At 43.1% G+C, this 11,235-nt stretch overlaps 1 non-coding gene and 1 pseudogene across 1 annotated transcript; one reads left to right on the forward strand and one right to left on the reverse strand.

Moving 5' to 3' along the window:
- Window positions 1–2,107: 2,107 nt before the first annotated feature.
- LOC121433156 lies at window positions 2,108–10,029 on the reverse strand (annotated as a pseudogene).
- Window positions 8,371–8,444, forward strand: Trnai-aau. The gene has a single exon. It is a non-coding gene; the product is annotated as a tRNA-Ile (tRNA).
- Window positions 10,030–11,235: the final 1,206 nt, after the last annotated feature.

An 11,235-nucleotide genomic window follows, 5' to 3' on the forward strand; every position in this document is an offset into this window, starting at 1 on the left:
ACATTAAAAAATAAACCTAAAGTGTGTTTTCTAACAGCTTATTTGTGTTTGTGCGGGGTTTACTTTCTTCAGTCACCCCTCACCCCTCATTTTTTGACCTGTAAAACGATTATCTGCCCAATTCATCAGATTCTGATTCTGATTCTAGAACCACAAATGAAAAGTCAACTTGCTTTTTAAACTAAATGTGTTGTAATTTTTGAGTTTTAACAGCCAAGGGTTATTGATTCAATATAATTTTCTTTTTTTTTCTTAATTTTATTTTTTAATATTTATTTATTTATTATGTATACAATATTCTGTCTGTGTGTACGCCTGCAGGCCAGAAGAGGGCACCAGACATCATTACAGATGGTTGTGAGCCACCATGTGGTTGCTGGGAAGTGAACTCAGGACCTTTGGAAGAGCAGGCAATGCTCTTAACCTCTGAGCCATCTCTCCAGCCCTTAATTTTATTTTTTATTTTTGGAAGGAGATACTAGGAGACATAACAAGGACTGCAGAAGAGCTGTTCTAATATCGACTTAAGGAGAAACAAAGATGGGTAGAGAGGAAGGCTTTTGAGAGCCTAACATCCTTTGTCATCATTGTTGCTACTGGGCAGCAGGTACCACCGGAGCTTCTAAATGATTCTCCTACCTTCGCCTCCCATCTCAAAGTAGGGGTGCCAGAAGTGCAGGTGTAAGTGGGCCTCTGAATCTGCCTTTTTTATGTGGGTTCTGGAATGGCACAAAGTCATCAAGCTTGCCAGACAAATACTTTCACCTGCCCAGGGATCTCTCTGGCCTCCTAACATCTTTTTGTTATTGTTTCGTTTTCTTTTTATTAACTTTTAATAATACACAAAGAAATGGATTTCTTTGTGACGTTTTCATATCTACATATAAAAGTAAATTTATAGGTGTGTATTGTGCTTTGTTCTTGTTCTCCCTCTCTCCTCCCCTCTATTCCCCTTCCCCCTCTTGCTAATCTCTTTCTTCTCCCGAAAGAACGTCCCACCTGCTCTCTTGTTGCACGCATTCTATTTCTCTCTTTTTTTTTCTTTCTAGAACTCACAACCTCCCTGCCTTGGCATCTCTAGTGTTGGGATTACAAGCACGCCACCAAGCCCCCCCCCCCGGGACTCTGTCATTCTATTTTTTTTAAAGATTTATTTATTTATTATATATACAACATTCCTTCCATGTATGTTTACATGCCAGAAGAGGGCACCAGATCTCATTACAGATGGCTGTGAGCCACCATGCGGTTGCTGGGAATTGAACTCAGGACCTCTGGAAGAGCAGTCAGTGCTCTTAACCTCTGAGCCACCTCTCCAGCCCGACTCTGTCATTCTAAAGCTGAATCATAGGCTAACAGTTTGAACTCAGCTTGACTTTTAGGCAGGCACTCGGCAAAGTCCAGTACATAAGGACAAATATTCAGCCATTGCACACAACATTAGCAATTACATATTACAAAATTATGTATTTTAGCATTACATATTTCTCTTGGGTTTCTATTGCTGTGAAGAGATATCATGACCACAGCAACTCTTATAGAAGAAAACATTTAATTGAGGTGGAAGCTTACAGGTTCAGAGGTTTAGTCCATTATCCTCATCAGCATCGTGGCGGGGAGCATGGCGGCATGCCGGCAGACATGGTGCTGGAGAAAGAACTAAGAGTCTCACATCTTGAGAGCAACAGGAAGTTAACTGTGACACTGGGGGTAACTTGAGCATAGAAAAGTCCACCCCCGCAATAGCACACTTCCACCAACAAAGCCACACCTCCTAATAGTGCCATGCTTATGTGGGCCAATTACATTGCAACTACCACAATATTACATATTATAAAAATCCTTGGGATTTCATGGCCCTCTTTATTTTGCCAACAACTGGACGAGATTTATGTCTTATTCCCACACATGAAGAAACCAAAGTATGAAGAGATGATCCAAGTCAAGCAGCCCACAGAGTATCTCAAATAGCATACTCTTCTCTCAATCACAGAACTAGTGTCTCCGTGTTGTATTCTATATTTAAAGGGGATTCTGTCTTTAGATATGATTAGGAAATGCTGCATGTTGGACTTGCCTCTAGACAGTGAATGTTTGAATTAAGGCTTTAGACTATCCTGTCAGGATCCAGAGTCTCACTTGGGGACTGCTGTATAATGTCCACCAGCACGATGAGAATCTGAGGGGTACTGCAGAGAAAAATTAAGCACACATTAAAATTTTTAACTTTAGGCTGGATATGGTGGTGCCCACCTTTGATCCCAGGAAGCAAAAGCCAGCAGATCTCTGTAAGTTCTAGGCCAACCTGGTCGGCACAGCAAATTCTAGGTCAGTCAGGCCTACACAGAGAGACATTGTCTCAAAAGTAATTATAATAATAATTTTACGGGGCTGGAGAGATGGCTCAGTGGTTAAGAGCACTGGCTGCTCGTCCAGAGGTCCTGAGTTCAATTTCTAGCAACCGCATGGTGGCTCACAACCATCTGTAATGAGATCTGGCTCCCTCTTCTGGCGTGCGGGCATACATGGAGGCAGAATGTTGTTTACATAATAAGTAAAAAAATAAAATTAAAAAAAAGATGAAATTAAAAAAAAATAATAATTTTACTTTACTCAACCTGAGTAAATTTGGCAGACTGATATAGTCAATCATTATTTTCAAGAAACAGGCATTAAGATCTTAGCTTTTTTTTTTCAAATATTTGTTTATTATGTATACAGGGTTCTGCTTGCATGTGTGCCTCCAGACCAGAGGAGGGCACCAGACCTCATTACAGATGGTTGTGAGCCACCATGTGGTTCCTGGGAATTGAACTCAGGACCTTTGGAAGAGCAGGCAATGCTCTTAACCACTGAGCCATCTATCGCTCCAGCCCCCTTTTAGACAACTTTTTACTGTCTTATTTTTGCAGTGCCAAAAATCAAACCCAGGGCCTTATATGTGCCAAACAAATTCTCTGCCACTCAACTACATCCCCAGCCCCCAAAATCTTGAGAAATTTCTAATGGAGGATTTGAATAAGCCTCATAGCATTCCACCAGCAAACATATAAATTAGCTGTCAGTGTCTACCTCGCACTCACTGAATACCACGTCTGTAGGTTGGGTGTCATAGGAAAATCTCACAGACATAATATGTATATTCTGTAATACCTTTGTCTCACCAAATGGAATGAACTCTCCCCATAACATCCCCACAATATTCATCAATGGGCTCAATCATATAGATTACTTCTATGCTTTCGGAGATGTTCCACAAAGGCTGAATTAGGAACTAGGTCCTTGATCTCACCTGTAATAAAGTAGATGTGCCTTTGGTTTTCCTTCATTCTGGTGCTATTGTCCTTGAGAGAAACCATCTCATCTCCAGGAGCAGATGTGTTGTATCGCAGCAGCTCTGAAAGCTTCTTCCGATTTTGAAAGTCTTCATGAATCCAAGCTTTATAATTTTTGAGAACTGTTCATAAAAACTTTTTGTAGTTCTCTTTATCTTCTGCCAGCTCAGTGAATAGTTCTAAGCCCTTCTTGACCAAATTCTTTCTGATAACTTTCAAAATTCTGCTTTACTGCAACATTTCACGGGAGCTGTTTAGAGGAAGATGCTCAGACTCTGCCACTCCTCTAACAAAATTCAGACACTCGGGGATTAACTCCTCACAGTTATCCATGATGAAAACTCTGCGTACATACAGCATGATGTTGTTGGTTTTTTCTTTCTGTTTTCGAACAGGTCAAAAGGAGAACGTCTTGGGACAAGACAGAGGGCCCAGAATTCCAATTATTCTTCAACAGAAAAATGCTTTACTGCCAAATGTTCTTCCCAATCATTGGTTAAGCTCTTGTAATCCTGAAGCCAGAAATCCTTATGACATTACTAATGAAAATCTGGAGAATTACATATTGTTTCTTAAAAGCAGAGGTGGCAGCCTGAGACAAAAAGTACATACAATGAACTGAATGTTTGTATAATCTGAGATTCACATGTTGAAATTCTAACCCCCAAGATGGTTATATTAGGGTTGTGGTCTTTGGTAGAAGATTAACTCAAGAGAACCCACATGAATAAGATTAGTACCCTTAAGGAGACAGAGACAGAGACCCACATTGGAGCACCGGACAGAAATCTCAAGGTCCAAATCAGGAGCAGAAGGAGAGGGAGCACAAGCGAGGAACTCAGGACCAAGAGGGGTACACCCACACACTGAGACAATGGGGATGTTCTATTGGGATCTCACCAAGGCCAGCTGGCCTAGGTCTGGAAAAGCATGGGATAAAACCGGACTTGCTGAACATAGCGGACAATGAGGACTACTGAGATCTCAAGAACAATGGCAGTGGGTTTTTGATCCTACTGCACGTACTGGCTTTGTGGGAGCCTAGGCAGTGTGGACGCTCACCTTACTAGACCTGGACGGAGGTGGGCTGTCCTTGGACTTCCCACAGGTCAGGGAACCCTGATTGCTCTTCAAGCTGATGAGGGAGGGGGACTTGATCGGGGGAGGGGGAGGGAAATGGGAGGCGGTGGCGGGGAGGAGGCAGAAATCCTTAATAAATAAATAAATTAAAAAAAAAAAAGAAAACAGGCTCCAAAGACTCTTGGTCCTTTTCACTGTGTAAAGCACAATCTATACGCCAGGGAAAGCATCACCTTCCTTCGCTCCCTGACACCAACTTTTCTGGCACTTTGATCTTCAACTTCCAACCTCCAGAATCTGAAGAATAACAGTCTATTGTCTGTGAAAGCCACAGATGAGTGGGGTGAGTGGTTCTTTGTTAGACCAAATGAACATTATAAAATCTGAAAAAATTCTGAGGGGCTGCAAACCCCGAGAAGAAGGCAACTTGCTACTGTGGTGGTCTGAAAGAGAATGCCCCCCAAAGGGAGAGGCACTGTGAAGAGGAGGTGTGGCCTTGTTGGAGTAGGTATGGCCTTGTGGGAGGAAGCATATCGCTGTAGAAGCAGGCTCTGAGGTCTCACGTATCCTCAAGCCACACCCAGTGAAACAGACCTCTTATTGCCTTTAAGTCAAGATGTAGGAACTTCCAGCTCCTTCTCCAGCAACATGTCTGTCTGCATGCTGCCTTGCTCCCCCTCATAATGATAATAGACTGAACCTCTGAACTGAAAGCAAGCCACCACAATTAAATGTTTTCCTTTATAAGAGTTACTGTGGTTGTGGTGTCTCTGCACAGCAATAGAAACCGTAATTAAGACAATGCCCATCAGTTAATGCCCTCCTTCTAAGATCTAGCATAGCCAAGAATATGCACTTTTAGCAGGACATGTGGTGCTCCAGTTTAGGGTGAAGGTGGGCAGTTAAGTTCTGCTCTGTGCAAGACCCTGAAGGGATACAAAGCAAACTGGTAACATTGCTCTAGTTCTGAAGAGGTTAGCTATTTAATGTGTAAATGGTAAGGAAAATGGTTTATTCTATTGTAGAACTTTAAGACAATCCTGAAGCCATTTCTGACAACTCTCAGTCTCAGCAGTAATGCTCCCCCCTTCCCCCCTGGGAACCAAGGACCTAACAATTGCCCACACACGTACTGAAATGTTGGGAACGTTCCATCATCTCCCTGAGTCCTTGTGAATGTTCTCCAAATAGACCTCAGTTATTGAATGGGGGCAAGATAACCCTTAGGCGTTGACTCACTGACTGATGTTTGACCTAGGCCCTGGGAAAGAGGCAAAGTGTTTTCCCTTACCTCATCTGATCTGGCAACCACTCTCCAGCCAATTATTGGTAATAGCCCTTTTTAAATATATTTTTAATATTTATATATTTATTTATTTATTATATAATATTCTGTCTGTGTGTATGCCTGAAGGCCAGAAGAGGGCACCAGACCTCATTACAGATGGTTGTGAGCCACCATGTGGTTGCTGGGAATTGAACTCAGGACCTTTGGAAGAGCCACTTAGCCACTTAACCACTGAGCCATCTCTCCAGCCCCTAATAGCCCTTTTGAATAAGCCAATCATAAAAGTTAAAGAACAACCCCCAGACACCCCTTCCTTCTGTGGTTTTTCCCATTAAAAATAGCCTGTACTAGACATTCGGGGTCTTCTAGCCTCCCAAATGCTAGAAGACCCTTTCATGACAGAATTAATAAAATCATCATGCTTTTACATCAGCTGTGATGAGAGATGGTCTCTTGGGGCAACTCCTTCTCCTCGGTGTTTGGACTCTAAGGTCCAACACTATCAGACAGGCAATACTACAGAGATAAAAACATGGATTTGCTTTCAGATATGGGTTTAAACACCAATTTTAGCAGCTAAAAATTTCTAGTCTGGATTTCCTAATCTGTAAAATGGAACTCCGGAGCCGAATGATACTTCATGTCAGTGGTACACCCTGTCCACGGCAAGCCCCAGAGATGGGCAGCCTTTACCCTGTCACACTGTCTTTCTTTATCTAAACACATAGCTTTATTTTTTGTTTTTGAGACTTTTATACATGCATCCAATGCATTGTTCATAGTCCCCTCCCACTCCTTCACCAAACTCCTCCCAACTCCACCCTTCCCATCTTTATGGTTTCTCTCCCCTTTTTTTATAGACCACTGGTTCAAATTTGTGTTTCCCATATACGTATGGAATGGGACCGTGTACTAGAATATGGTCAACCTACCAGGGGTTAAAGAAAACTGACTCTACCCCAGAAGTCCTTAACATCACACTGCTGTCATTATTCTCCCCCAATTGCCTTGGAGACAGGGTCTCACTTGGCTGACCTTAAGGAGTCTTGGGCTGGCCTTGAACTCACAGAGATCCTCCTGCCTCTTCCTCCCGAGTACTGGGATTAAAGGCTTGCACCACCACACCTGGCTTTGTTCTTACTTTTTTGTTTCATTTTATTTTTCTAAGTGAATGTGAGTTTTTCCTACATGCAACACACATGTACCAAGTGCATAGCTAGCACCTGGGGAGGCCATGAGAGGAAGTTAGAACCATTGAACTGAGCCGGGCGGTGGTGGCGCACGCCTTTAATCCCAGCACTCGGGAGGCAGAGGCAGGTGGATCTCTGTGAGTTCGAGGCCAGCCTGGTCTACAAAGGGAGTTCCAGGACAGGCTCCAAAAGCTACAGAGAAACCCTGTCTCGAAAAACCAAAAAAAAAAAAAAAAAAAAAAAAAGAACCATTGAACTGGAGTAACTGGTGTTTTAAGCAGCCATGTGGGTGCTGAGAATCCAAGCCAGGTCCTCTGAAAGAGCAGCAAGTGATCTTATAACTATAGAACCATCTTTCCAGTCCCCTTGTTTTGTTTTGTTTTTGAGACTGAGTTTTATGTAGTATGGGATTGCCTGGAACTCACATTATAGCCAAGGCTGACCTTGACCTCCTGATCATCCCACTTCAACCTCCCAAGTGCACGTATTACAGGCATTCATCACCACACCTGGCTTCTTAGTCTACTTTCTCTCAATATAACCAGTGTGTTTCCTTTGTTTGGTCTCTCTTACCTAGCAGAATACTGTGAAGGCAACGTGGAGCTTTGTTTCACTTGTCTTAGCTGCAGATACTAGCACAGTGACTGCATCCACTCCACATCTATTCCTATCTCCCAGTTGGATAACACAGTATATGTCTGGGTCTAAAATTGCAGCCCCTTGTGCAGGTTTTCACGCTGACTTCTATGAGTAAATGTATGCAAATGAGTATAAAATAGCAACACCATGACATAAATCAAATATATAGAAATAGAAATAAATCCTAGTGAAAGAAAAATAATAATAAACTTACGGAGTGACGGGTTTCATCCTATTAAGCCCTTCCTGAGTCATGGATAAATACTCATAAGCAGTCAGTCAGAAAATTCTGTTTTGTTAAAGTCTGTGGAGGATGACGTATTGTCATTGACGGTAATGAGGAACAACTGAGGCTCATGAACTCAAGGCTCAAAATAAACAACAGTTAATGTCCAGGCTCATGAGATACCAGGTAGCATCGTCAGGTTTCTATTGCTGTGAAGAGACACCATGAGCACAGCAGCTCCTATAAAGGAAAACATTCCACTGAGGCTAGCCTACAGCTTCAGAAGCTTAGTCCACTATCTTCATGGCAGGAGGCATGGCAGTGTGCAGGCAGACATGGTGATGGAGAAGCAGACGAGGGTTCTACATCTTGATCCACAGGCAGCAAGAAGTGAACTGTCTCACTGGATGTGGCTTGAACATATATGAGACCTCAAAGCCCGCCTCCACTTCCTCCAGCAAAGCCACGCCTACTCCACCAAAGCCATACATCCTAACAGTGCCAACTCTACAGGCCAACTATTCAAACATATGATCTATGGGGGCCATTCCTATTCACACCACCACATTCTCATCCCTGGGAGGAAAAAATACTTATAAAAAGAAATGAAGTGGCCGGTTAGCTCAGTTGGTTAGAGCATGGTGCTAATAACGCCAAGGTTGCGGGTTCGATCCCCGTACGGGCCAATGTGAGAAACTTGGGGGCTGGAGAGATGGCTCAGAGGTTAAGAGCATTGCCTGCTCTTCCAAAGGTCCTGAGTTCAATTCCCGGCAACCACATGGTGGCTCACAACCATCTGGAATGAGGTCTGGTGCCCTCTTCTGGCCTACAGACATACACACAGACAGAATATTGTATACATAACAAATAAATAAATAAATATTTAAAAAAAAAAAAAAGAAATGAAAAAGCCGGACGGTGGTGGCGCACGCCTTTAATCCCAGCACTTGGGAGGCAGAGGCAGGCGGATCTCTGTGAGTTCGAGGCCAGCCTGGTCTACAAGAGCTAGTTCCAGGACAGGCACCAAAAACTACAGAGAAACCCTGTCTCGAAAAAAATCCAAAAAAAAAAAAAGAAAGAAATGAAAATATTCTGAGAGTGGTGGCATGGAAACCGTCCTGCTCTGCCTAGTATGCCCTGTGCCCTAAGTTATACACACACACACACACACACACACCTATAATCCTAGTACTCAAAATGTAGAAGCAAGAGAGTCTGAAGTTGGAGGTCCAGCCTGAGCTAACTGACACACTGTCTCCAAGAAACAGTGGAAAACGACAAAGTATTAAGTTCTTATGTTTCTACTGCCAAAAATCCCAGATGAGAAATAACCAAATAAAAAGTTCAAATTAATCATTGCAGCTTTTCAATGAGTTTTTAAGAAAAGAAAATGCAGTGACAGCAGCTAAAGAAACAGTAGAAGGAGTCATTCTGTTGGGCAATCTTCAATTTCTTTCTTTCTTTTAAGACGCTGTCATTTGCTTTTGCTTAAGGGACTGTATGAGGCATTCAGAAATTGTCAAGAGACCTTATTTGGGTTGGTGTTAGAGAAACTGTTTCTGATTATTTTCCTGTCTTGAACAATACTTGCTAGAGATATCAAATGGTTTCGGGGGGGGGGGAAAAAGCCACTCATCAGTTCAGACTATTAAAAAACAAAACAGAAAAAAATAATAATAATAATTCAACTTTTTGACCTGAGTTGAATTTGTTTGCTGGCTGGTCTCAGTAAGTCTTGTTTGTATGTAAAGATATCGTTTTTTACTAATTCATATTTTAATATATTTATCTCTATTTCCTTTCAAGTAGGTGTCATAGTTTCAAGAAAAGAAAACAAAGTGTCTGTTTGCAAGAAGACATCTGTAGAGCGTTCTTCTCAAACGACTGGGGACACCTGTTGAAAACATCGAATGGGATCCTGTAGGCTTGGAGTGGAGAGTCTTCAGGTCAAAGGTTGCCAGATAGCGTGGATGGTGCTGGGGTTTGGACTGCCCAGAGACTAACCACGTTGTGTCTCACTGAAGTAAAGAACTGGAAGAAACAAGCCTTCCATGGGAAGAGTCTGTCTGAAGCCTGCCTTGCTTTGGTCAGGAAGCCCAGAGCTTTCTTCCTGTTGGCCAGTCTGGGTGGTGGCGGATCCAGCAGAAGGAAATAGGGTATTTCTAGGAGCCTACGATGCCCTTTTCCTGAGGAAAGAACAGCATCTGCCCTCGTCTCCTGAAGCCTCTCCTTCAGAGAACACTGGCTCCTTGCCTGTGTTTGGGCCGACATCGTGGCTACTCTGAGCCAGAGAGGAAGGGATAAACTATGGGGTGAATGGTTCACCCTGACAGAAGAGCAGAAAGAGGAAGTAGGGAGAAGCCAAGGGAGAAAAGAACATGACTAATGTGTCTTGGAACTTAAAAGGAATATTCTTTTCTCTTTAATTAATTATTCATTCCCATTGATTCTGAGCAGCTTGACCCAGTGTGCAGGGTAACCAGATAGAACGCTCTCACACACAGGGCTCATTTTAATAACATGATATCCGCACGGGGGAGTTTGATGATGTTTGATATTAAAAAACCAGTGTTAATTTATCCCCCTTGGGGTTTGAATTCCTCCGGGGAGATTATAAATAAAAACAAGTTTCATCCCCAAATGAAAATAAAACACATAGAAATATCCTTTCAGATAGTATCTCCTGCTGACTTTATAAACTGAAATGAAAACAATATCGCCTTTGGGGACATTTGACCTTCACTGTTTTTTAACCTTTTGAAGAATAAGACTCAGGTTCTGGTGCCAGTTCTTGGAGTTTTCTCAGGTGGATGACCCAACTCACCCAGGAAGTTGGCTTGGGGCAGAAAGTGCGTCACCTCCAAATGCCAAGTGAGCTGAGGCGGGCCCTTGCTGTGGTCTCGATGGCTCTGCGGACTTGAACACGCGCAATGAGTTTGGCATCGACCTGGAGCTCAACAACGCTTGCGCAGCTCACTGTGTTTCCTTGCGTTGTTCTGAAAGGCGGTGGTTTCTCGGTGTCCTCAAACAGGACTGTGCCAGTTTCACGTTCCTATGACAAAACACCTGAGACCATCAACTTCAAGAGCGACGCGAGGTTGATGTTGCCTCACAGATCCAGGCGCTTCAGCCGGTGCCGTGCTTGATGACACTGCATTTTTGGCCTCCTGTATAGCAGGACTTCCTGGTGGAGAGCAAGCAGCCAAGGTAACCACTTCCTCGAAGCTAAGGCTCACAAAAAAAGGAAGGTTCTGGGTCCCAACGTAACAATGTTCATCTAACAATTATAGAGTGCTGTGGAGATTTTTTTTAATTTTTATTTTATTATTATCGTATGTGTGCGTGCGTGCGTGCGCATGCGCGTGTCAGAAGGGCCACACGCTCGTGTCAGAAGGGTAGGTATATGCCATGGCACTCATGTGGAGGTCAGAGAAGATCTATGAGGAATAGGTTCTTCCCTTCCACTTAGAGTTCTAG

The sequence above is a fragment of the Microtus oregoni genome, unplaced genomic scaffold (genome assembly GCF_018167655.1).
Source record: "Microtus oregoni isolate MIOR12 unplaced genomic scaffold, Mior012 000037F_ref0000500, whole genome shotgun sequence".
Lineage (NCBI taxonomy): Eukaryota > Metazoa > Chordata > Mammalia > Rodentia > Cricetidae > Microtus > Microtus oregoni.